This window comes from Thermobia domestica, chromosome 3 (assembly GCF_964235325.1).
Source record: "Thermobia domestica chromosome 3, izTheDome1.hap1.1, whole genome shotgun sequence".
NCBI lineage: Eukaryota > Metazoa > Arthropoda > Insecta > Zygentoma > Lepismatidae > Thermobia > Thermobia domestica.
Window position 1 is genome coordinate 29,825,582 of NC_137456.1, and position 25,126 is coordinate 29,850,707.

Here is a 25,126-nt window from a genome sequence, read left to right on the forward strand (position 1 = left end):
GCTGTCACTATCTATTACAACGGAATCTACATTCCTTTTTGATTGTTAGACGTAAATTAAATTGGATTTTTTTTCTTTAAAACGAAGGGGCAAGAGTACGCAAGAGTATCCTTGCCCCGTGGGTATCTGCGTACCCTTACCCCCTAACCACACAATGGACTTTCCCCTGATGTTGCACAGTCAACTGTTCGAAGAAAGTCAATTTACTCTATCCTGTCAAACAATGGATATGTTAGAAACTAACGCTTACCAATACTTTGAAATCGTTAAAACATTGTGTAAGTTATTCCTTAAGTACTTATGTCCCATAAATACTTACCTAGATAGCTTGTAGTTTTCCGCAGCACACTCAAATTTGTTTTTGTTCTAGAAACCATTAACATCAAACTTCATGTGACGCATTATTGCGATGCGCGAATATATTCAACTATTTTTAGGGACTCGTATGCTTACCCCCCCGCGTACTCTTGCCCCCCTGTACTCTATATATATACGGGGTGTTAATAAACTATACCGACAAACTTTAAAAGGTGATTCTCACATGAAAATAAGACAAAAAAGCATATGGACTATGGCGAAAAGTCCATAGTTTCAGAGCTAAAGATGTCCAAAATCACTAAAAAGCAAAATTTCAAGAGGCCCTATTTCGAATTCGAGAGACTGTGGATGGTGGTCCTTATCACCGTAAAGGAAGCCATGCATACGCTATTCAAAAATGCATATTTCATTCATGATCAATTGGTGTACAGAGTATTCCCTGTAGGGTGAAGTTCCCAAACATGCCATCAACCGAATTTTGAGATATGCTCTGACTTTATGATTGGTCCAAAGTAGGCAAATGATAAGCCTTGATAGCAGTGAACACGAAATCATTTGGCGTAATGTCGGAAGTGTTGAGGATCGTCAGCAGCACGGTCTCTCGTACTCGGGAAAACGCATGGTGTGTTTTCTGTCACGCTTGTAAGTGGAGAAAACGTGAATTTTACCATGACGAAATACATCGCATCGCACGTTATTCCGAACACAAAAAACATGGAGCTTCCTGTTCTTAACACTTCCGACTCCCCTCCGAAGCATTTTATGTCCAGTGTTGTCAAGGCTTACCTCCTGCCTCCTATGGTCCCTCCTTGAAATCAAGGTATATCTGGAAATTCTATTGAGAGCATTTCTGAGAATTACACCCTGTAGGGAATACCCTGTACACTTATTGAAAATAGTTGAAATATGCACTTTTGGATTCTGTATACTTGGCTTCCTTTACGGTGATAAGGACCATCATTCACAGTTTCTGGAATTCGAAATAGGGCCTGTTGAAATTTATCTTTTTCGCAATTTTGGACAGGTCTAACTCTCAAACTATGCGCTTTTCGCCATAGGTCCACATGAACTTTTTCTCTTATTTTGGTGTAAAAAATCATCTCTTAGACAGAGAATGAGCTTGGATTTTAGAAAATAATTATTATAATATATATATATATATATATATATATTATTATTATTATTATTATATATAATATATATTATTATTATAATATAATATATAATTATATAATAACAAGGCTAGTTACAAAAACCAAGAAATACCGCTTAATGTGAGAGATCTTAGGCTTCTCCTCAAACGAAATCTGACTCATCTGTTCCTAATATGCACACGAAAACATACCCTCTTTCTTATTCTTTTAAAATGTCATATTTTCTATCTTTCGTTTCTTTTCTTTCCTTCTTTCGTTGGTCAACAATTTTTATACCTATCCTAATTCACGCTCCCCTTCTTCATCCTTCACAAACCCTACGTCAACGAACTCAGGTAAATATTGTTTGCCTGGTTTACTTTAGTTTAAAACGAATGTGGGGATTGTAGCTAAAAGGAGAAGATTAGATTAAATTTAGAGAAATATTTGTTATCTTTTTATGAACATGTTTTTGAAAGTTAGGCAAAATTGTGTATAATGAAATCATTAGAATAAATAATGATTAATGAGGATGATGTTTAATTTAGAGAAAAGCTTCGGTTTATTTTAGATTGATTTATTAGGCATAGATTTTTTTTTTTTTTTTTTTTTAAGATTGGACGTGTTTAAATATTAGAAAGATTGTGTGGAATGTAAGAAAGGAGATTTGGCTCAAGAGAAGATATTTGTTATATTTTGAGTATTGTTGGATTTATGTTGCTAAGAGTTTTTTTTTTTTTTTTTTTTTTTGTAGCCCCGCTTTCGGGTATTATAAAATGTTTTTGGGGGAATTAAATTTGGTAATTGCAATACTTGATAGCCAGAATCGTTTACGAATTTTTGAATACTTTTTAAACTTAAGTAAATTATTTTGTTTTTGTTATTTTGTAGGTAGTATTGTACTTGAAAACATGATATTTTCGCCCCTTTGCGATTTACGGCTTTTAACGATTATTAATTTGGTGCGATTTTTGTCTGCGCTCTCTGGATTTTTTATTTTTTATTTTTTTCCTTTTATTCTTAAGGAAATAATTTTGTTACCGAAAACATGAGATTGTAGATTTTAGAAACACTTTAAAATAAGAATGGCTCCAGCCGACACGTGGAATTTTTTGAGGCAACTCAACTATTAACAAAAAAAAAAAAAAAAAAACATTTTGCTAACTAAAAAGTTTTAAAACACAGTCTTCCAAATAATTTAAATTTTAATATTTTTTTTTAAAGTTAAGTACGAATTTTTTTTATAATATAAAACGAAATATATTATAAAAACACTTCGCTTTAGCCCTGATTCGTTTATGTACCTTTAAATCACTACGTTATTATAATAAATATATCAACTACTAATTACTAACCATAAACATTAATTGTGTCCAGATATCGTCGATTTATTCTTCTGTTTTATACGTACATGAAATATCAACAGCAACCATAGCTTTTGTACATATCTTCCAATTTCGTGTGTATAACTCAGTAATGATCTTTCCCATAACCAATAACAACATGTCCTATCAATAATAAACTAATAATCTTATTCATGACAACATGTCCTGTCAATAACAACGTTCTTTCTTTTAATTAATATCTAAGCTATATGCTTAATTATTGCGCCTCTGATCAATGTTGATAATATAGGTACAGATTAATTATAATAGGGATATATCGCTGTAAATGTCGCCCAGAACGGGAATTCCGTAACAGTGTTACAGTGAAGGAAAGAACCCTGGATATTTTCAAAACACTCACCTTTTGAATAGCCCTCGTACTAATTATTATTACATCAATCCTCGTATTAATTATTATTATTACATCAATATAAATATTTTTCTTTTCTCTTCTTTCTCCATATATATATATATCAATTCATTTATAATAACATTTTTCTTTTATTACTAATTACATATCATAAAACGTCGATTCATTACAAATATCATTTATGGGTCTATTCAAAAATTATAACTAATTGATGACTTACGCAGAGTTACTAGTTAATTGTTCCTCTTTTACATTGAGCGATAACATCCATATACAAACAACATTATTTATAATTAAGATCGTCATCTTATCAAAACAACAACAAGATCAGAAGGCAATAATTACATTTAAAAGCTTCAGTTTAAAATCAATGTCATGGATTTCAAGTTAATACAATCGAATCTCTTTTGAACATGTAAAGTAAAATAAAGGTAAACATAACACTCAAAGTTAATACAAAGATAAAATAAATTAATCACATCATAACATGTTGCACAAATATAAAGTCCAAATGAAGTATTCACAACACAACTCGTAACATCTGAGAGAATAAATTAGGAATTGTTATCCATCCGTAACTCAAATCTAAGTTACATGGCCAAAAGATTCAATCAAGCTAAACGATAAGTCACAAACGGGAATACAGCCATCTTCAACTACATCTATGCTAAGAATTTGAGCACAACTCTTAGCAAAAATAAATCCAATTCCTCCAATGGCACAACACACATCTACCAAGGAAGTTTCTTCGTCAACTTCAACCATTTCTGCGATGGAAGTATACAGCATCAAAGTATTCGCTTGAAAATAATAATCTGGAGATACTCGAAAATTCATGTCACATATAGTTTCTTTCACATATTCTTTCTTGAACAACAGCTGTAGTGGTGGAGGTTTCTCACCTTCTTCCTTTTCATTGAAGATCTGGAAATAGAGCGATGTTACGTTCAAGCAGTTTCTTTCTCTGTTTTGGACATAATCTTTCAAATCATCCGTAATCTTCTCTATAGACGAATGCTTCAGAAAGTCAGCAAGTCCTTCATTCTTCTCTTTTCTTTCTTCTGCCCAATTTGTTAAATCTAAATTCCTTCTCGGCAACAAATCCATTAGTCGCGTGAGTGAAGATTTTATTTCTTCAGTATTCTTCTTCAACTGTTCTCTATAATTAACATCCCACAAAGGTATTATAGCCTGTTTTATTCTGTCTTCTACGGATAACTGAACTTTCGCCTTTTTATAATCCTTATCAACAGAGTTTTCCAATTTTCGCTTACGTTGATCAGCTTCGACAACTTCGGCTGAAAGAACTCGCTTCTTCCAACTGTATCCATTCAAAATCTTTACTGCCATCTGTTGGTCTTCTTCAGTTTTGAAGATCAAATAAATCCAAGAACTCGCTCTTTTCGGCGACTTAATAGTATGGCTTCCCAACTTCAAATTATCAGTCAACAATTTCTTCAATTTCCCTAACCGGTATAATCTCGGCAGACCTTTCACTTCAATTTTGAATAAGCCTGTAGTAGTAGTGGAGGTTTTCTTGACCGGAGATGACGGTTCTTCTTCAATTGTAGCATCTTCCGTATCATCATTCGTCACAGGTTCTATGGTTTCATTACCATCTTGTTCTTCACTATTTTCGTTTCGTCCATCTTCATCTAGCTTTTCATCTAGCTTTTCATCGTACAATTTTTGTTGTCGATCAAATTTCTGTTTTAGCTTTTCATTGTGTTGTTCGAATTTAGCATCTAGTATCTGTTCTAGCTTTTTATTGTATTGTTCGAATTTAGCATCTAGTATCTGTTCTAGCTTTTTATCTAGCTTTTCTTCGTACAATTTTTGTTGTTGATCAAATTTAGCATCTAGTAATTGACTAATCGTATCAACAAGATTAGAATAGAAATGTTCAGACACAGTTACGGCATTTCCAGATATGGTTTCATTTGAAATACTGGGTACTTCTTCAATCTCGGAATCCTGCATATTGCTAATTCTTTGGATTCTCTTCCCACTTTTCAAAGTAGTGAAACTCATAAAATACGTATACACATAAACTCAGTTCTTACTATTCTTCGGAACTAAATAGTATAGTATAGTCCCGGGTTCCGGCACCAGATAAAACGAAATATATTATAAAAACACTTCGCTTTAGCCCTGATTCGTTTATGTACCTTTAAATCACTACGTTATTATAATAAATATATCAACTACTAATTACTAACCATAAACATTAATTGTGTCCAGATATCGTCGATTTATTCTTCTGTTTTATACGTACATGAAATATCAACAGCAACCATAGCTTTTGTACATATCTTCCAATTTCGTGTGTATAACTCAGTAATGATCTTTCCCATAACCAATAACAACATGTCCTATCAATAATAAACTAATAATCTTATTCATGACAACATGTCCTGTCAATAACAACGTTCTTTCTTTTAATTAATATCTAAGCTATATGCTTAATTATTGCGCCTCTGATCAATGTTGATAATATAGGTACAGATTAATTATAATAGGGATATATTGCTGTAAATATTACAAGTATTTGCTATTATAATTTTAATATTAAAATGCTAATTAATAGTAATTATTTAATAATTATATAATAACCTCGTTATATAAATTTTTCTAACGTAATATTACTTATTTACAGTACTTGGTTTTTGTAACAAAAAGAATAATTACCAAACAATGTAAATAATAAGTATAATGCTATCTCCTTTTAAACTTTGTTAAATAATATAATTTGTTAAACACCAATAATTATGTAAATAAAATTAAGTTAAATTACATGTAATAATATAATATATTGTAACATTACCAAAGATTAAACCCGAATACCATAATCTCCCATAACAATATATAGATTGCAAGACACAGAATGTTTTGTGAGATTCTTTCATACCGGAATCTGGCTCTAGAGCCCCAACAAACGAATCCAAGTTTTTTAATGTCTTTTTTGATGAAGGTTTTGGAACATATTCCCAAATTTTCCATTCGGAATGCATGTGTGTGATATGATACGATTCAAAATGTAATTATGTTAAAACTAGGAATCTAAAGTAATTATAGTAGGACAAAGTAAAAGTGCAATATTTTAATGAAAAAAAGAAAAAAATAGTGATTTAAAAGATTCAATCGTGTATACACTTGCATTTTGCATTGTGCTAGATAATGGCTAGCTCCTCCAAAGAGTTATCCACCTTATATTGAAAGAGATGCAAGAAAATTGTGGATAAAATTTATATACTTGTGGTCTATGAGTGTATTCTTTATTTATTTGTTTCAATAACAAACGAACACAAACGATAGATATATTACGAATGTAAATATACTGTAGAAATGGATGTAAATATATAATGGAAACATTATAGCTATAATCATAAGGGTGGGGAGTAGGTACTATTTCAAGTGATGCATTGCCTTGTATTCTGGTTATGAGATCATATTATGGACATTATAGATTTAATGCTATAGACTAATCATAAAAGAGGGTAGTGGATGAGATGGAAATAAAGTGCATCGAACGTCAAAACACGTGGGATATGTTAGTGGACGAATGAGCTTATCTTCCGGTCCTGGAGTGGCTCAGGACCATGATAGTGACAGTGGGAACCCTGTTGGAACATATGAACTACTGTGCAACATTGGTTGGAAATATGAGAGGTGGGTGATAGTCGGTTGGATATCGGGATGATCAGGAGGTAAAGTGTAATGATATAAAGATAATAGAAGGGAAAATGAAGTATGGTGTAGGGGGTGAGAAGAAGTATTGGCTATATCAAAGTTCATTGTATCTAAGAGAAAGGCATGTCGTTCCTCGAACCGTTTAATGATATACTTGAGTCGGAGTGTTTCGAGGTGATATAAAATATGGGAAAAATTAGGAGCTCGAATAGTTTATGTGTAGGCAAGCCCGTTTCCAGGGTGGTCTAGGGCGGCTGCCTTCTAAATTTTTGCTGCCCCAAAAACTTTTTAAGGTAGACTTGCAAATCAAATATAATATGGTTGGATTGGGCCCCCCTACATTTTTGGGCTGGCTACTGGCCTGGGGGTAGGGCTGGGTAATTTATTGTGGAATGCAATACGTAATGCATGGCGTTCAAGAATTTTTAGTTTCTTGTAATAAAAAGAAGTGGCGTTAATCCTATTAACGAACCCATATGCTAATATTGGCCGTAGGAAAACCTTGTTTGTGTTTAGGACTACATATAATTTAGGCCCCAAGTCGTTCCAGTTAGGTGTCGTAATAGATTAAATCTATTATAGGCTTTAGCGACAACCGTCTTTAAGAGAGTACGCCAGGTAAGGAGTTTGTCGACACTTGCATTATATTGTAGTAGTGTAGGTGGCAGCAATATATTGTATTGACTTTGGGAAATATTATATTTTTAAGGTTTTCTAAGATTTTATTTCCTTTAATAAATAAAATGTATCTTCATCGTTTCATTAAATTTTATTTATAATTTCTCTCGTAAATATAAGACGAAACAAATAAAGTTTTGCACTATTTGGTCACTCCGTTAGCAAAAATTTGAGTTTATACCTTAGATATTTTAGAAGGGAAAAGTATGAACAATATAGAGTTACTTTATGCCATTCATGTTTATTTCTCGAATTTAAGTTAATATTTTAAACTAAACTAATGGCAGAAAGTTGTGAAGTATTTCTATTCAATATTTGTCGTAAATTATTACACTTACATGTGTTATACAAGAATCTGAACTTCTTTATCTTGACGGTGCAAGTATGTACTTACCTTTACAAAAAAAAGTATAACATTTCTATTTCTTTCAGTGTTTAAATAAGAGAGAAGAGATAATGCACGTATTATAATATCAACTGTTCTTTATAAAAAGTAATCAATTTGTCTTTTGCCGATTTGACTCCCTGTTCGTACTAGGTGTATCTATCATTGCTTTTGCTATTTTATTTTTGATTACGTTGTTATTACTTTTATTAAACTACTAACACTGATTACCCGCTTCGCTGCGTTGAAATGTCCAAAGGTGGGATAATTGGTATGGGTATGGGAAAAACTCGATATTTTGCCTTCTTGTGATTAGTTCTGTAAACCAGGGAACAGCTAAATATTTTTGAAATTAATTTCATAAATAACCAGACTGTTTTAACAAGGAAGGTTTTAAGTTGGAATATAAACTCACAATAATTTTCAATCTGTAATTCGCCTGCACATTAGCGCCATCTGTTGACAGGCAAGCAGCGAGTGTTGACTCTTAGGAAATAACAGTACTTATTGACATACATTTTCGTTCTATAAGGATTGTTATATAACAAGAATTTTAGGAATGATTCAAAAAATGGATCAAAAGATTGTGATCTTGGCCAAGAATTAGTTTTGGATCAGATTTCACTAAATGTTTAACAGCCCCTAAATCGAATTTTTATTTTTTATTTTATTTTTTAAATTTATTTATTTTTTGGGAAATTAAACCCAAATACCATAATATCCCATAACAATATATAGATAACAAGACCCAGAATGTTTGGAGTATCTTTCATACAGGAATCTGCCTCTAGAGCCCCAGCAAAAGAATCCAATTTCTTAAATCTCTTTTTCGATGAAGGTTTCGGGACATATTCCCAAATTTTTCATTGGGAATGGATGTGGGTGATATGATACGATTCAAAATGTAATGATGGTAAAACTAGAAATCTAAAGTAATTATAGTATGACAAAGTGTAAGCCCAACATTTTAATGAAAAGAAGAAAAAATAGTGATTTGAAAGACTCAATCGAATATACACTTGCATTTTGCTTTGTGCTAGCTCCCCAAAGAATTATCCCCCTTATATGGAAAGATATGCAAGAGGATTGTAGATAGAATTTATATACTGGTGGTTTATGAGTGTATTCTTTATTACACTTTGTTAAATAATAGTTTGAGTTTCGATACACTATGTCGAGTTCTCTACATATAAGGCATACAAGATTCTTTTCATTGAAATATATTCGACCTCTAGATCCAAAACTACAGAATACGCTTTAATATTCTTACAATGAATTTTTTCAGAAATTCTCATGAAGCTTCATATACTTCACAATCTTAAACGGTGTTGCTGCAAGGAATAAACGTAATTAATAATGGAACATTTTTTAATAACATCAACCATTTTTGCTCCACCATAATAAAATGCATGCAAATTGGACAAGGGCGCCCATGTTGTGGCTTCCAAGTGGGGCAAGTATAAGCGACGTTTCAAAAATAGTTTCAAATTTTGCTGTAACTAATATATAAATTGTATTTGATCTTCGATATTCTGAAGTACAATTTCCTCTAGGGGGCGAGCACCCCACCTTGCCCCCCTGATGGGCGCCCTTGAAACTGGATGTTATGGTAGTCCAGAGATGGTACAAGCAAATTAAGATTTAGTTCATGAACTCATTTTAGTTTCCGTTACATTTGTCTTTCATCAAATGAAACATAGTAATAAAATATAAAATATTCTATCAAGTTTTAAAACATAATTTTTATACTATTTATTTCCCTTTTCACTGTAAATAGTTGGATGATGGTTACCGTATTACAATCTCTCCTTTTTGATGTTCTTGTAACAAAATAAATTTATTTAGTTCTAGTAATATACGCAAAGTATGAAATTAAAGGAATTTTTGACACAGCGAGTTGGGAGTTTCTTCAAACGGAGCACTAACCCTTTTAACTTGCAAGTAATTGTGTCGCCGAGCATCCAAAATAAAGCGGCTTGGAATTCCTCATTCAATAGTATTTAGACAAATTTCCACCGCTAATAGCTCACTGGGGAGGTTATGTGTGTGTGTGAATTAAATCACACTATGTTAAATGTTTAGGAATCTATTACGGTGATTTATATGTAATCAACATCTATTTCATATGCAGTTAATAGATAAACAAATGTTTAAACCAGTGCCTTCCTCTTATGTATTTCACAAGAGTACGTGAATCACCAAATACTGTACGTTATTTATTCTTTTCTAAGATATTGACTAATATTTATCGTATTATCTTTCGTTCTGTTGCTTTATTTTCTTCCCTTTTCTTTCGTGTATCCTTACAGTAACTTGAAGGATACACATTCTTGTACACATTCTTTTAGTTGAATTGTACACATTCTATACTTGCTTATACCCTTGAATATGTACTTTCCATTGCGTATATACTTTCCAGATACCCCCGACGTAGTAAATACTTTTGGTACAGATCAAATGTCAGCCAAATATGGAGCTTTTTAAGCCAGCTTTCTTCAAATCGTTTAATACTGTATCGTGAAAGAAGTAAGCCTGATTGTCGATACCATGATTGCTTACGTCACGGTTTTTCTCAAGTCTTTGTTTGCCTGATTACCATCTAATTCAGCTATGATTGGTCCCTCACTGCAAGGAACGAAAATTTCACAACGAAAGTGGCTTTTTACTGTTACTTTTGATAACGTATAGACCTATTATCCATAAACACTACATGTTTTCCAAAGACTTGTGAAACATTTTCGTGGTAAAATGTGGCACAGTTTTGTAGAAAGGTCCCTCATATTCACTGAGAAGCACATAATGACTATTGATAAGAAATCCAACACTTTTATACATTTACTACCTTCAACTATCAGCTGGCGTGGGAGACCCGGGTTCGATTCCCGGCGGGAGCTCATGTGGTTCGGATTCGACGTTAATCAGTAGGTCCACGTCTCATATAGCCTCGCTGCTGAACAGGATGTTAAACTCAAAATCAACTTATCTCAACTCAACTATCAGCTGTCAAGTGCTATTAGGTTTGGCCCTCAGCGACTCGTATACCTTAAGATTTCGATCACTAATGCCGTCGCAATTCTTTTAGACAACACGTTATTACGGCCTGAGCGTTATTCAATGAGACACAATTACACTTTCGTATAATGGTATAGATTCCATTTCCTCTTTAACAAACAGAATGTTCACCTAACTGAAACAAATACTCCCTTACTTTTGATTTGGAGTTTAGATGCAGAATTTCACACCACCAACTAAAGCAAATACTCCCACTTGAAATTTTCAGAATAAATAGTGGTACATTCTGATGTTATAGAAATTGATCATTTTTGTCTCAGAAGCGGAAGGTTTCGAATACCAAATTTAGCACCGACATTGATGATTATCTGAACAGTAATAATTTTAATATAGACATTACTCCCATGTCCTTGTTAATGCCAAGTTTTTGAACAGTTGCAATACGTGTCTTTATTTCTAATAGTGAGTTTATATACTACGTTTAATGTTCCTAAGCTGATGAGTGTCTTCGTTGCTCTGCGCTTCGTTGGGTATGGTATTTCTGGAAACCATTCTGTCCTCCTTATGATAGGGGACGGCGTTGTACCTGTGAACACTTTTAGAGTTTTCGAAATTTTGGTGCTAATATTCAGCACTTTCCCCCCAATTTTTGTCGTATATTTGAAATGCCATCTCTTTGCTACCAGATAGGATGATTTTTAAAAGTGTTACATAATAACAGTAGCTTTTATAGGTTATAATAAGAACATATCCGTTTTGTTCACAGGTACATTATGGTCATGTACCATTGAACAGACCCTCTTGTATCTTTGAACATAGTGATAATTACAACGTTTCCGTGGCAATAATATAAAAAGAAGCCCCAAAGTTTACAAGTTATAAATTGCAATACAAGGTTTAGCTATAAAAAGTTCCCCAGAATTGAAATTTTAATAATTAAATTAAACATTGAAGAGAAGTTCTAACATAAACTTGTTGAGCATATACAACATAATCTTATATGTTATACAATAAGGGAATATTTAGAAACTACTTAAAATCATGATTAATAACTTTATATCCTAACCTAACCTATATAAAATATATAAATTGTTTTAACTACTTACATTGTGTAGCTTTAAACAGTATTATTTATCGTTCAAAGGTACACGATGCATTAATGTTCATAGGTACAAGAGGGGTCACCATTACGAGAAAAAGTTCTCCACTAGCTTAAATATTAAACAGAAGTTAAAACTAAAAATAGTACTGTATTAAATATTGAACAGAAGTTAAAACATTACTATATTCACCAATGATTCTACCCCAAGTTTGGACAAATAAATATCACAAGTCGCTATAACCGAAGAGCAAAATACTCAAAAGGTAACTACAAAAAATCTTCGTTTTGAGGGTGAAAAAATTAAAAGGACCATTACTTGCCACAATACTCATTCAACAACAGCCAAACGCATTTGTAGTGCTTTTTTTCATTTACTCTTTCAAACGAATTTTAATCACTGCACCTAGATAGCACTGAATTCCAGAAAAGCACAAGTGCTCAAAGCAGGCACGTAGCCAGGATTTTCTGAAGGGGGGGGGGGGTCCGAGACATGAAATACTGTGGTCATCACACAAGGGGCTCGATCATTCTAAACTATTTTACTGGAACATATATTGGTTCGTTTAGCCAGGATTTCGTAACGGTGGGGGTCGTGACATGAAATTCTGGAGGACCAGGAGCTCTATCAATCTAAACTACGTTACTATCAACATATATTGGTTTGTTAGGACAATAAAATGAGGATATGTTGGTAAGTATTTTAATAACAAACTATGAAGAAATCTCGAGTAAAATAATTTAAAAAATGTGTTGAAAAAGAGTTTACAATATTTACGTCCTTTCTCTGTTCATTCAAATATAACAATTTTCCTTTCAATATGATCTCAACTATTATAAAAAATACATATTCACTTTTATAAAACGTACGTACTCAATAATGTCATAAAAATATTTTACAATATCTGCGTTCCTCTCTCTGTTGAATCAAATGTAACCAGAACTATCTTTCCACATAATTTTTTGTTTTTATTATTTTATCAATTACTGTCTGTTCCAAATGATTGGTTAAAGGAGCAGTAGAAAGTTGTTTTTGAAATAACATATTTGATACTGGAAGGATGCGATGACCAAAATTATGCTAGAAAATGTCCACGGTGTCACACAACGGCACAATGCTTTTGGAAGCTTGAAATAACAATGACTAGTAGCAGAAATTTTGAGAATTTCGTAACTTTTCTAGAAATTTCAAATTCCCTGACTCTTCCAGGATATCTCGCTGACCTCGCCACCATCTATTGCAAGTAATACAAATCTCCTCATAAGAAAGAGTAACCAAAAGCTTCCTGTAGTTTTTATTTTTAACGCTGATCCTTCTTTTTCTCATTTCATTTTGTTTCATCCTTCCTTAATTTTTTTATTTCTGGTCTCGAAGGGGGGTGTCCGGACCGCCTGGACCCCCCCTTGGCTACGTGCCTGTTTAAAGGTACATTGTTTCAAAGGTGCAACGCCTTCCACTACAATTTAGTGAGTATGTTTAGTACAAGGGGTCCAGAAGCACGTAAATAACAAAATTTACAGTAGAAATGAGTGATGCAAGTACTTAGACGTAACATAACGTAACCAAATCTAACTTAACCTAACATGAACTAATTAAGCTAACCTGAATTAACCTAAACTAACGTAATATTAATAGAAATAAGCGAAATTCTATCATATTTTGGAAAATTATGCGGGACTCCTACACTAATATAACATAAACTAAACTAACCTAACGTAACCTAAACTAGCCTAACCTAACTTAAACTAACCAACCCTACCCCAAAGTAACCGAGTGTAAACAGAAATTACCAAAATAGTAACATTTTTTAGAGAAAAGAGGCGGACCCCTTCTGCTAAACATAGGCCCAATTTAGTGAAAGTAGCATGATATAAAAAGTTCGTATTAGGTATAGATAAGCACAGCAATGGATTATTCTTTTCAAATAATTCAACCACTTTTCGCTATAGTTTAAACAGCCGTTCCTAATGAGTGTGTCTCTCAGTCCCTTATGGTCTGTAGCGAAAGTTTTTAATTTACAAATTATAAAGCAGTTAATAATTAGTTGAAATGAATTTTGAGATATGTTGTACTAGTCACCACCACCAGAGGATACAACAAATTCAGTTATTGCTTTATTGAAACCCCTAGAGTCTTATGCTATTAGTTTACAATTTGTTATTACTAACAAAAAGAATAGATACTCAAATGTGTCGTGATGTCATAAAGTGTCAGTAGACTCGGTAAACAGTCGTCAGTTTAGAATGTTGGGGACAATTGGAGTAACAGATCTACGTCAATTTCTATATTATCAGGTAGATAAATTGACAAATGTTTTGTCAAAAGTTCTACTTATAAGTTTATAATTATAACACTAAAGCTTTGTTGTGTCCCTTGAAACTTGTAAGGAAGCTCCAAGCCGCCGCGGCGGAAAGATTGTCAAAATATTGTCTTAAATTTAATCGAGGACAAAAACAGTGACTGCGGGATAGACAAAGTATACATTCGAAGGTGCTGAGAGGTATGTTGCAAAGAAGACTCCATACAATTGATAAACGTATTAAACCAGGTAGCTCCTTCGTTAACGTTGTTGGCTACCTACGCCATCTCTGTTTTAATCCCCGAGATTTTTATGGGGAATTGTTTGAATCATTTGAATTGAACTGAAATATAATAGAAGAGTCCTACTCCCTAGAAGAATCACCTAAACCACTAGATAGACCTGACAGAGAAGGTCTTTTTATCGGCCGCAAAATTGTCTTATACGCTACCGCCTGTTTACGAAGAGGTCGATACGGGATGATAGTGGTGAGTCCACATTGACTGGTCTTAGCAAAGATTTGCTCTGGCAAGGGAGACTTTGCAATCGACGAATAAGGCACGTACTGACAAAGAAACCACAACTACAACTGTTTAAGATTCACTGTGAATAAATTCAGATTAGAGACCAACGTAGGGGTAACCAGTGAGTGGGGGTGAGGTCAGCATTACAAGAGACCCAGTCACCGAGGAACTATCCTGTGGAGATAATAATCACACAGAAATGGCAACGACTTAACATCCTTTCAAACAACTCTCTTCGGATTCTCTTCTTTGCTATATAAATTTGTCCTTGTATTATCAGTCTAAAATTCCAATTGCTTCTAAACAATACCGTTGTATTATAGTTTGTTACGGCGCAAATAAGATTTTTTACGCTTCACAATTACATACCAAGGTAAAGATAACGATGATATTGAGATAGATGATAAAGGTGGAATAAGGAAGTTGATCGGAAATTGATCTTCAAAATAATCGTGGCCATTATGCTGTATGGTTGCAAAAATGACCGCTTACTATGACGGAAAAATTCAGACTGAGAATGTTTTTAGAATAGAATCTCGGGACGAATATTTGTTACTAATAGGGAATTGCGGGAACTTAATAACGACTAACTGCATAATTAATTTATACTGCCTACTAAACATCGTTATGATCATCAAGTCTAGGATAACTCAGGTGCGTAGGACATGTGGTCATTTTTAACTGAAAATCTAATCGTAAATCGATCATTAGGAAGAAATTAGGCGCAGATGTGGACACAGCATCCGGTTGGCTAAGGACATTTGTGAAAGCTCCATTGGAGCTCCGGGTTCCATAGGCCATAGAGTTTGTTACTTAGGGGTAAAAACGGGAGAACCACGAGGAAACTCACGCATTTGTCCACCACAAAATCCACTAGATGGAGAATGAGATAGAACATTGACCACATGCAGAAAAGCAAAATATAATAGCAATCTCACTCCACTTCACCGCCTTCCACTAAAACAACACATTAAGATGGTGTACAAACAACAGAGATTCCATTAGCATAGAACATACAGTACATACATACAGGGGGTATAAATTAGGTAAGTAACAATGCCACGAATCCCTAAATTTCTTCAACGGACCCTTAGAGATCAGCAGAGATAGAATGGGGAAAGATCTGCTAGACGTTGTAGATACTATTCTCCTGAGACTTCAAGCAACTTGATTTTTAATCATATACTTTTATATAAAGGAATAGAAGTTACTTACTTATCGTTGTCCAATTCATATTACTGTAGTTAGAAAGTAAAATTGAGCTGAGCCCCCTCCTGGCTAAGTGGTTAGCATGAACCAACAAACCATTAACGATCACAGAAACTGCTGACCCGGACTGATAACTTCGCTCGACCTCAGAGAAATAAAATGGACATGAGATTTGAAACATGAATTAAAAGATGTCCTTCCATATTATGTGCATTAAAATCTGTGATGAGTAAGTTAAAGAAATGTAGGATGGTACTGGTAGGAGTTTAATAAAATAGATGACAATGAAATTGTGGGACGTAAAGCTTAAAGATTTGATTCTCTCTCTATATATATGGAATCAATTTCATTTCTGACATTATCCTTGCAACAACAAGTTCTAAATCTATTGTTTTGGTTAAGTCTGTATTCGCAAAGTCCTCCTAAGTGAGAAATAAAACTCATTTGTTTCAGAAGTCAAATTACATTTTCCCAAACGTCCTTATCCGTAACCAGCTGGACACTGTGTGAGAAGGAAGAGTCAAGTAATAATAGATGGTATTGCAAAAGTGATTCAAAGCAATCATTTCTTGCATGTACAATTAGTAAACCTTCCCACAAATGTTATAGCTATTAAGGTAAGACTTTTCTTTTAACAAAATCCACTCGTTTGTTTATTATTCAACACATTTCTGAGAATTCGTTTGTACTTGTTTAGCACAGTTGTTGTAGGTATCTCTACATGAATATTGCTAGTTGTTAGGCCAATTGAAGGGAGAATTACAGATTGACTCCACGAAACAGAATAGCACTAATTGATTGATTACTGAACTAAAACTCCTTTAACCACTTATGATCCTCAGACGTAGTTAGAGTACGAACCTATTAGTAAACCGGGAATATGGAACATTGGACTTATTATACCCCTTAACTCCCAACCCGTACTAAGTCAGAATGTCTGGCTTCCCTCAGCGCAAACAAGAACTCTTTGTCACCACATAAAATCAAAATTCATCACAGGACAAGTTAGTATATCCATCGTTCCCCTTCCATCAAGCGGGGATGGTAAACTAACGACCACACATTCCTTCATTTATTTACTTATTGAGTTTAGAAATATCAAACTACTTTCTCACTGAACACAAAGATATTCATACAAATTATAAATATTATATAGGCTGGATGGTAAACGAGTTAACGAGGTAAACGAGTTAATTCCATCATTTATAATGCACAATTTTGTTCTTCTAAGTATAGAAGAACACAGTGATGATACCTCCATAACTTTTTTCGGTGGCGTGTGGAGGAGCAGAGAATTTTTTGGATAAGCTATTTTTGGTCTGTTTCCCCGAATATGATAGTTGTAGATCGGTTTACCTGACTTCCATTAAAATACAGTATTCTTAAGGAACAAGTATTGAAGGAAGGTTTGCTCAGGGTCTGCCCACAACTTGACCCCTCTGATTGCTGTCACTGGAGAAACATATTACATCACTAATGTTATTCGATGGTAATTTAACAAATTCAAAAGTAACATTCTCTATTAAATATTATAGATCCGTGTTTTCATGTTATTAAGAAAAATCATCTTTCATTATTCCGCAGATAGAGAAGTTGGGATCATATTCCGTCAGAGGTTTCATTCATTAAAATTGTTGTTTAAGAAATCGCTGAGAATGTTTGCACAGTGAGGTGGCTCAGCATCTGTTACCATAGATTCTTATCATGAAATGATTGGTTGTGCAACATGTCAAGGTAATTTTCACAAGTAGTAGTGTATTAAGAAAATTTAGGGTCTGGTAACCCGAACGATAAGAACTCCTACCTCCAATCTTACACTAGGTTAATTTAGTATATTCTTAAGTAAGAAATGTGGGTTTTTCAGAATCTCATTGAAGCATGTCTGTCTATACTCACTACATTTAAGTTAAAACGTTACTTCATCAGTACTGATAATTCTTGCCGCGGTGGCTCAGTGGTAGAGCGTTCACCTCTGGTGCTTGGGGCTCCGGGTTCGATCCCAACTCCAGCGAAGTGAACTTTTTGGTGGACAAACACCGTGTGCGTGGCTTTCCTCGGGGATCTTCCGTTTCCTCCCACTTTCTTCATTCCACCATTTCACTCATTACTCATCATCACCGTCTCCTTTTGCCTAACCGGCATATTTGTGGGACGCAAAACTCAAAGATTTCATTACATTTCATTTTTCAATTCTTCCTATATTATATAGCATTTTCACAACCCTTTACTTCTTTAAGGATCATCTTTATTCAAGGTTTGAAATAAAGCAGGTTCGGATGGTTTAAGACCAAACGTTTTTCAACATTTGTCGAGGACTGGTTAGTCATAACTACCACATTGACTGCTTTCCGAGTTGATTTGGTGAAACAATGCACAAAACATTGCACATGTGTTCTGTAGGAACACATTTTTTAGACCTGTCTGGTCTAGGAAGATCTACTACATATTTAGTCTGTCCAAACCTTTTGTATAAATGTAATGCACTACTCGTCGAGATGAAGGTATAGTGTTCGAAATCCGCTGCACAACTGTACAAATAGCTCAATCATATGCTGATAATTGTGGTCATGTAACCACCACTCTTTAAGTACGAACGAACGTCCATCATGTGATGACTTTCCATTCATTGAACACGTATTTATTGGACGGAGTCCATTATTTCCATTCATTGGACGGAGTTTAACGTCCCATAATCTTCCAGGTTAAAGGAGACGGATGATTCAAACAAATGAATGACGATGGAAAAAGTGGTAGAATAGGAATGTGAGGAGAAACAGAAGTACCGCCTAGAAAACCCACGGATGCAGTCGAACTAATTGCCCCACGCACCAAAGGTAAGAACTCTATCACTGGGCTATTGCTGTCCCTCTTATTTAATTAAAATTTAACAACCCTCTTGACTAGTTTAGTGGCTAGCTCCTTGCGGTTCATGTAAAGTATTCGTGGTTTGATTCCCGATGAAAGAGCTTGAAATTTCAACTCCTTACGGTCATTCTACGTTAATCTATAGATCCATGTCTCTCACAGCCTCGATGATGGAAAGGGACATTAAACTCGAACTAACCAGTAATTGTAACAAGCTTTTTATAATGTATTTATAAAATCACTATTTACAATATACCAACACCTTAATGTATTATTTACGCCAACCAGCTACTGGTATATTAATCAATTGAAAACATAATAAAATTATGGGCTATACTGTGTATTCTTCTTTTGATTTTGAGTTTAACGTTACACGATTAGTCGCCGATGTGAAGGGAGAGATTAAGTGAAATGATGAAATTAGTGAAGTAGAAAGAAATGTGAAAACCCCGAAACGACCTACACACACGGTGTTTGTCCACCTTACTTTGTACGAGTTGGCATTGGACCAGGAATCCCGTACAGCAAAGGTACTACTAAGCCACCACGGACAGTTTAATACAGGGATGCAAATAACTATTCGTCCAGTTGCCCGGGGCGAGTGGTTCATCGGTGCGGGCGAGTATTTAATATCATACCGAAGATAAGTAAATGATTTGTATTGTGGGGTGTGGACTAGTAGCTTTTTTCTTGGATGAGTAAAATTTTGTTGTGTATTTGCATCCCTGGTTTACGAAAAACATAACCTATATTGTCCAATACTATTAACTATATATTTTTCGTGTACCTCAGATAAGTCCTGTGTCAAGGTTGGTTCGTTTATGTAGAGTTTAGTGCCCTTTTAAGCACAGAGCCTCTGCGAGAATTGGATCTACAGCTTAATTTGGAACCCAAACCACATGTGCTCGTGCCAGAAATCGAGCTAGAGTGTCCTGCACCTTATGGATCAATGCTATAATGATAGTTCCAAAATATAAGATAAGTTAGATTGGGATTCTCAGTTTTAAAATATATTAAAATAAAGAAAGGAAACTGTATAATTATCGGTTTCTATCAGGTGTACTACTGTTTTCGGGGCGGAAGACTTGGATTTCGTTCTGGTTGAGAGTTTATGTGGTTCGAATCCGACGATAATTTGTACGTCCAAGTATCATATAGCCTCTGTGCTGAACGGAACACTAAACTACAAATGAATCCAACCAAAGTGTAACACATAACAGTAAGTTTTCATTCAACGACGTTCAACATTCAGTGTCAGTACAAACTTCTATACATCCTCAGTATAAAATAATGTTCTCTTCAGTTGTACATTAAGTTGTGTAAAATATAAGATATTCTGCGTTAAATTGTGTAACGTGACAAATGAGCATTCAATTAGTTGGAGTTTAGCATTTCCTTTCAGCAGCGAGGCTATATATGGCGTTGAACTACAAATTAAAAAGGAATCCAAACCAACGTACTTCGTTCAAATTTCAAGTTTCTCCTACCGGGAATCAAACCCGGGACACCGTGCAGCAAAGATGCATCAGTAGCAGCTACAGCAGCTAGGAGGATTAAATCTGGTTCATGCCTTTCTGGCTTTGAGTATAGTGTGATGTTTTATGTCATTCTGCAAAAGACAGAATGTGATGGACAGAATCTACTCTTAAAATTGGTCCCCAAGTGACCACTTGGACATGAATCTGGTCAGTGCACAGACTATCAATCTGCACAGTGTAAGGCATTCCTCACCACTTTATCTAGCCCCCACGAGAAATAGATTCCACGACATATACCAATAGACCTGATTACTATACACTGTTGCTTAAACGATGTCAGAGGTTGAGACGAAAAATTAAAAAGCTTTTTTTTTACCTTGCCAACATTCGAACTACAATTACTACTGGTAGTGGAACATATAAGTAACTACAAAAACATTTAAATTTAATCGAATGAACCTCGATTCCGATAAGAACGAGTTGTAAGTTAAATCATGCCATAACTTTCTTAGGAGAGGTTCTATTATAAGGAAATAAGATCTATATAACTGGCAAATAAGCTTGTTCCCTTATCCCTCTCTGCTTAGATCCCTTATCACATTTTGATTCATAACTTAAATGTCTATTAACTGTCTTGTGTCTAGTTGTCTGATGAATTCATCTCAATCTTGATAAAAAAAATCTTACGTATTCTGTTGTGATTTCTAGTGATTCTTTTATGAAAGAAATACTGTAGTTTACTTTAAATAGCAAGAGCTAGTACGTAATATTTAGCTGGAATTTTATCAACTCCACCAGCAGAAATAACAATCTCAGTGACCGCTTTATTCTATTATCATATAATTGATGTCATTATTAACAAAAAGAAAAAATACTCAAATGTGTGGTGATGTTATAATATTTCAGTATGCTTAGTATATTGTCCTCGTCAGAAAGATTGGAAACCCCGGTCTATTACAGACAACATCGATTTCGTTACCATCAATAAATAAATTGATAAATATTTTGTAAAGTGTATTACTATAAATTTATAACTATAACATTGAACGCTTCATTTGGTTCCTCGTAGCTTGTCAGGAAGAACCAGGTTGCCGCGGCACAAGGTTTTTCGAATGCTTATTTAAATTTAATACACTTCAGTAACAATGACTAAGAAAATAGAAACACGCTGTCGGAGCGTGCTGAAATGTACGATGGAAAGAAAATAGGGATACCTATATTAAACGAAACAGTTAAACCGGATTTATCCTACTTTCACGTTGTTGGCTACCTTCGTCACCATTGTTTTTATGGCTTGATTTTTATGGAGAGTTTTTTCTGATTAATTTGCAATTAACTGGAATTATAATACAAGACTCCTATTCGATAGGGTAGTCTCTTCTACCAGTGACTACAAGGACTTCGAATTTGCCCCCAAAATGGGTGGATCCTATTACCCTCTTTGGGTTATACGCCACAACCAGTTTGGCGAGAGATCGATGTGGGTTGATGGAAGTAAGTCCACATTTGCTGGTCTCAACAGACATTTGGAATGAGAGTGGGAGGCTTCGTACTCCGCGAAACAAGCGTCTTTTCGCCAGTATCAAAATCTTCCTGTGCTTAAGTTTCATTGTGAAGAAATTCAAGTTGCAGGCCAGCAGAGGAGAAACTAATGGGTAGTGGTGAGGTCAAAAGCATTAGGTACTCACCGCGGAACTGGCCTGTGGAGATAATAACTACAGGGAAACGGTATTGACTTGGCATTCCTTCAAACAACTCACTTCGAATTCTCTTCACTGTTATATAAATTTGTTCCTGCATATTCAATCAATATGCTTATTAGAATATAATATTACAATTACTTTCACAAATACTGTTGAAGACCGCAAATAACATTACTTTAACGCTCCATGGTTTTGCTCGCAGGCAGATTGGGTAAATAGGGCATAGTATAGGAAATAAAATTACTATAACTAGGTATATTTTAGCCGGGCTCGGCCAGAGAAATCTAAATTCGTCTTGTATGTAGTACTGACGAGTGGTGATTTCATTTCTTAGTATCTACTAGCCTCATATGAACGAAATTCGGTGGGCAATGCTTCTGGCATGAAAGTTTTAAATTCCAAAAGCGTTGTTTATCTTCATGATAGTACTGGCCGATATAAGAAATGTGAGATTGTGATCCGAACGGATCTCCGTTTGTTGAATACTCTTGATCTCCAACTTTAACTATATGTGTCGGCGTCATAGATGTTCTTATTTCTGTTGAGTTTGATTTCAGTAGCTATTTCGGTGTGCGTGATGGCTAAATTTATATTATGTTTTTGATAGTTTTGGCAAATAGGTCGGCATGACAGGTTTTTCTATGAGTTGGCTCAGGCACGTAGCCAAGGGGTGGGTCCGGGGGGTCCGGATTCCCCCTCTTCGGATCCAGAAATGAAAAATATTAAAGATGAATTAAACAAAAAGAAGCGATGAAAAGATGAATGAGCGTCATTAATATAAAGATACAGCAAGGAGCAAGCACTTGGTTACTCTTTCTTGTGAGGAGTTTGTGTAGAGGAAACGGGTGGGTTTGGGGGGTCAAGTTGAAAATGGACATTATTGTAACGAAACATTTCGAATTCCATCTATCTCCATGCTAATCCTATGGACTACAAATGACGATCGATAAACTGCTTCAATAAGATAAACTCTCAGGTAGAAATTAAGAAATGTCCAGAATCACCAATAATATGAGTCATTTTGAATTTCGCGGCAACACTAATCCATTTTATAGAATGTTTTTACTACCGAAAGAGATCTCGTTGCTATCCTTGATTGCGTTAAACGAAGATAAGAAAAAGAAGAAGAAAGAAGACAAGTTGAATCGAGTTCGAATGACGTCGGAAGTCTATATCTTTTTCAATACATTTTTATATTCTTTTACTCATGTAGCAGGACTCGATTTTCGAGGAAAATAATTTGTATATTTTGATTCTATTTTATGTTTATGTCACGAAATCAGTTATTAAGGTTATGGGAATTAAATGTTGTATATGTGAGTAAATGCAAGCTGCACAATCTTGCTAATGTTTGTGTCAGCAATTTATTTAAACACATGTGTATAAGAATGTCATCGTTGAGAGTCTGGCAATGTAGGAAGGAAATGTTGACAATGTGTCTTTCCTCACATTAGCCAGATTCTAGAAATTGTATAAAGTGAATCTGTAAGATTTCACGAATTTCATGAGATTACGGATGTACAGAGAATTGCTTAGAATCGGGAAATCAGAACGTGTCGAGGATTGCAGTTTTGAGTTTTGACACATGGAAGGAATTTGTCTCTCCATGTGAAAACGGTGTTGCACGTGCTGCAGCAGACGAAAAAGCAGACGACGGTGGTTGGACAACGCCAAACAAAACCGGAGGACGAGAAGGTTTTGGGAGAGTCTTGGGGAGTTCGAGGACAGTCTAAGAGAGTCTTGAGGAGAGTTCGGAGAGTCTTGAGGTTCGAGGTGACAGTCTAGGAGAGTCTATGATCAAGTTACCGTGATCATTCTTGGGTTCGAGTTTGGAGAACCAAGTTCTATTTGAGAATCAGCCAGATGAGAGAAGGAGAAAATACTTTATATTCCACAACAATCTAACTACGTAGAACATCACGCAGAGAGTTGCATTTGAGAGGAGCCATACCTCAATGCTCATATTCGTCTTCCATCAGCAAGCAGTTTCAGCTTAAAGGAGCCGAGTTCAACGCCAGAACGACGTGGGAATACACCAGTTTTATCCAGGTATGTGTGGCACCGAGTCAGAATTCAAAAGCTCAATTCTTGATCGTTCTGTACCCGTCTGGCAAATGAATCTTAATATCCGTCATAACTAGCGTTCTGAAATCTTACAGTTCACTCATAAGTATAACGAAATACAGTGTTTTTATTTTAATGAAGTGGACGTATCTTTATTTAAATTATCCCCAAATGAGAAACCTCTCGCAAGTTAATATCAGTGTTTGTCCCACTCATTCTAGATGGTGAGTGGAAGGCGCCTAGTTGCACTCAACTTTGCATCCCCAATTAGGCACTGAGTGGCTAGGTTGTCATGGTGGTGAGATGCTGGTCTTAAGATCTTTTAGACCAAGGTACGATTCCAGTAGTAATTCATTCATGGAAGGAGATGCTGTGTTTCGATTCTAGCGTATACAGTAAAGAATTAAGCCCTCCCTTCCCACCCGTTCCATGGTTGTAGATGCAGGTTTGCTTTTGCAAGTGTAGAGTTTCCAGTAGACATGATTAAAATCCCTCTCATATTTTATACTAAGAATTTTAAATGATATTATATTACGTAACTAAATTCCACCCTTCCCACCCTCTCTACGATGAAGTGTAATTTTAAGAATTGTGATCGTATTTTCTCGAATTAGGTTAAGGTATTAAGTTATAATGTGTTAGTTGATATAGTGAATTTAAGGTTTTTGCAATAAGGAAATAGTTATCAGATTCTCCCGACAAGTTGATTAAGTAGCTCGAATATACGTGTTATAAGAATAAATAAGTTAAGTAATTAATAAGTAAATGAGTAACGAAAGTATTCGTACGAGAGCACAAAAAGCGGCAAAAGGAGTACAGGTCGGAAGCTTGTTTAATATTGCAAGTTCAAGTAAGAAAAAGCAAGAAAGTGCGAAACCAAATTTGAAATTAGGACCCGTCGAGAATTTTCCGT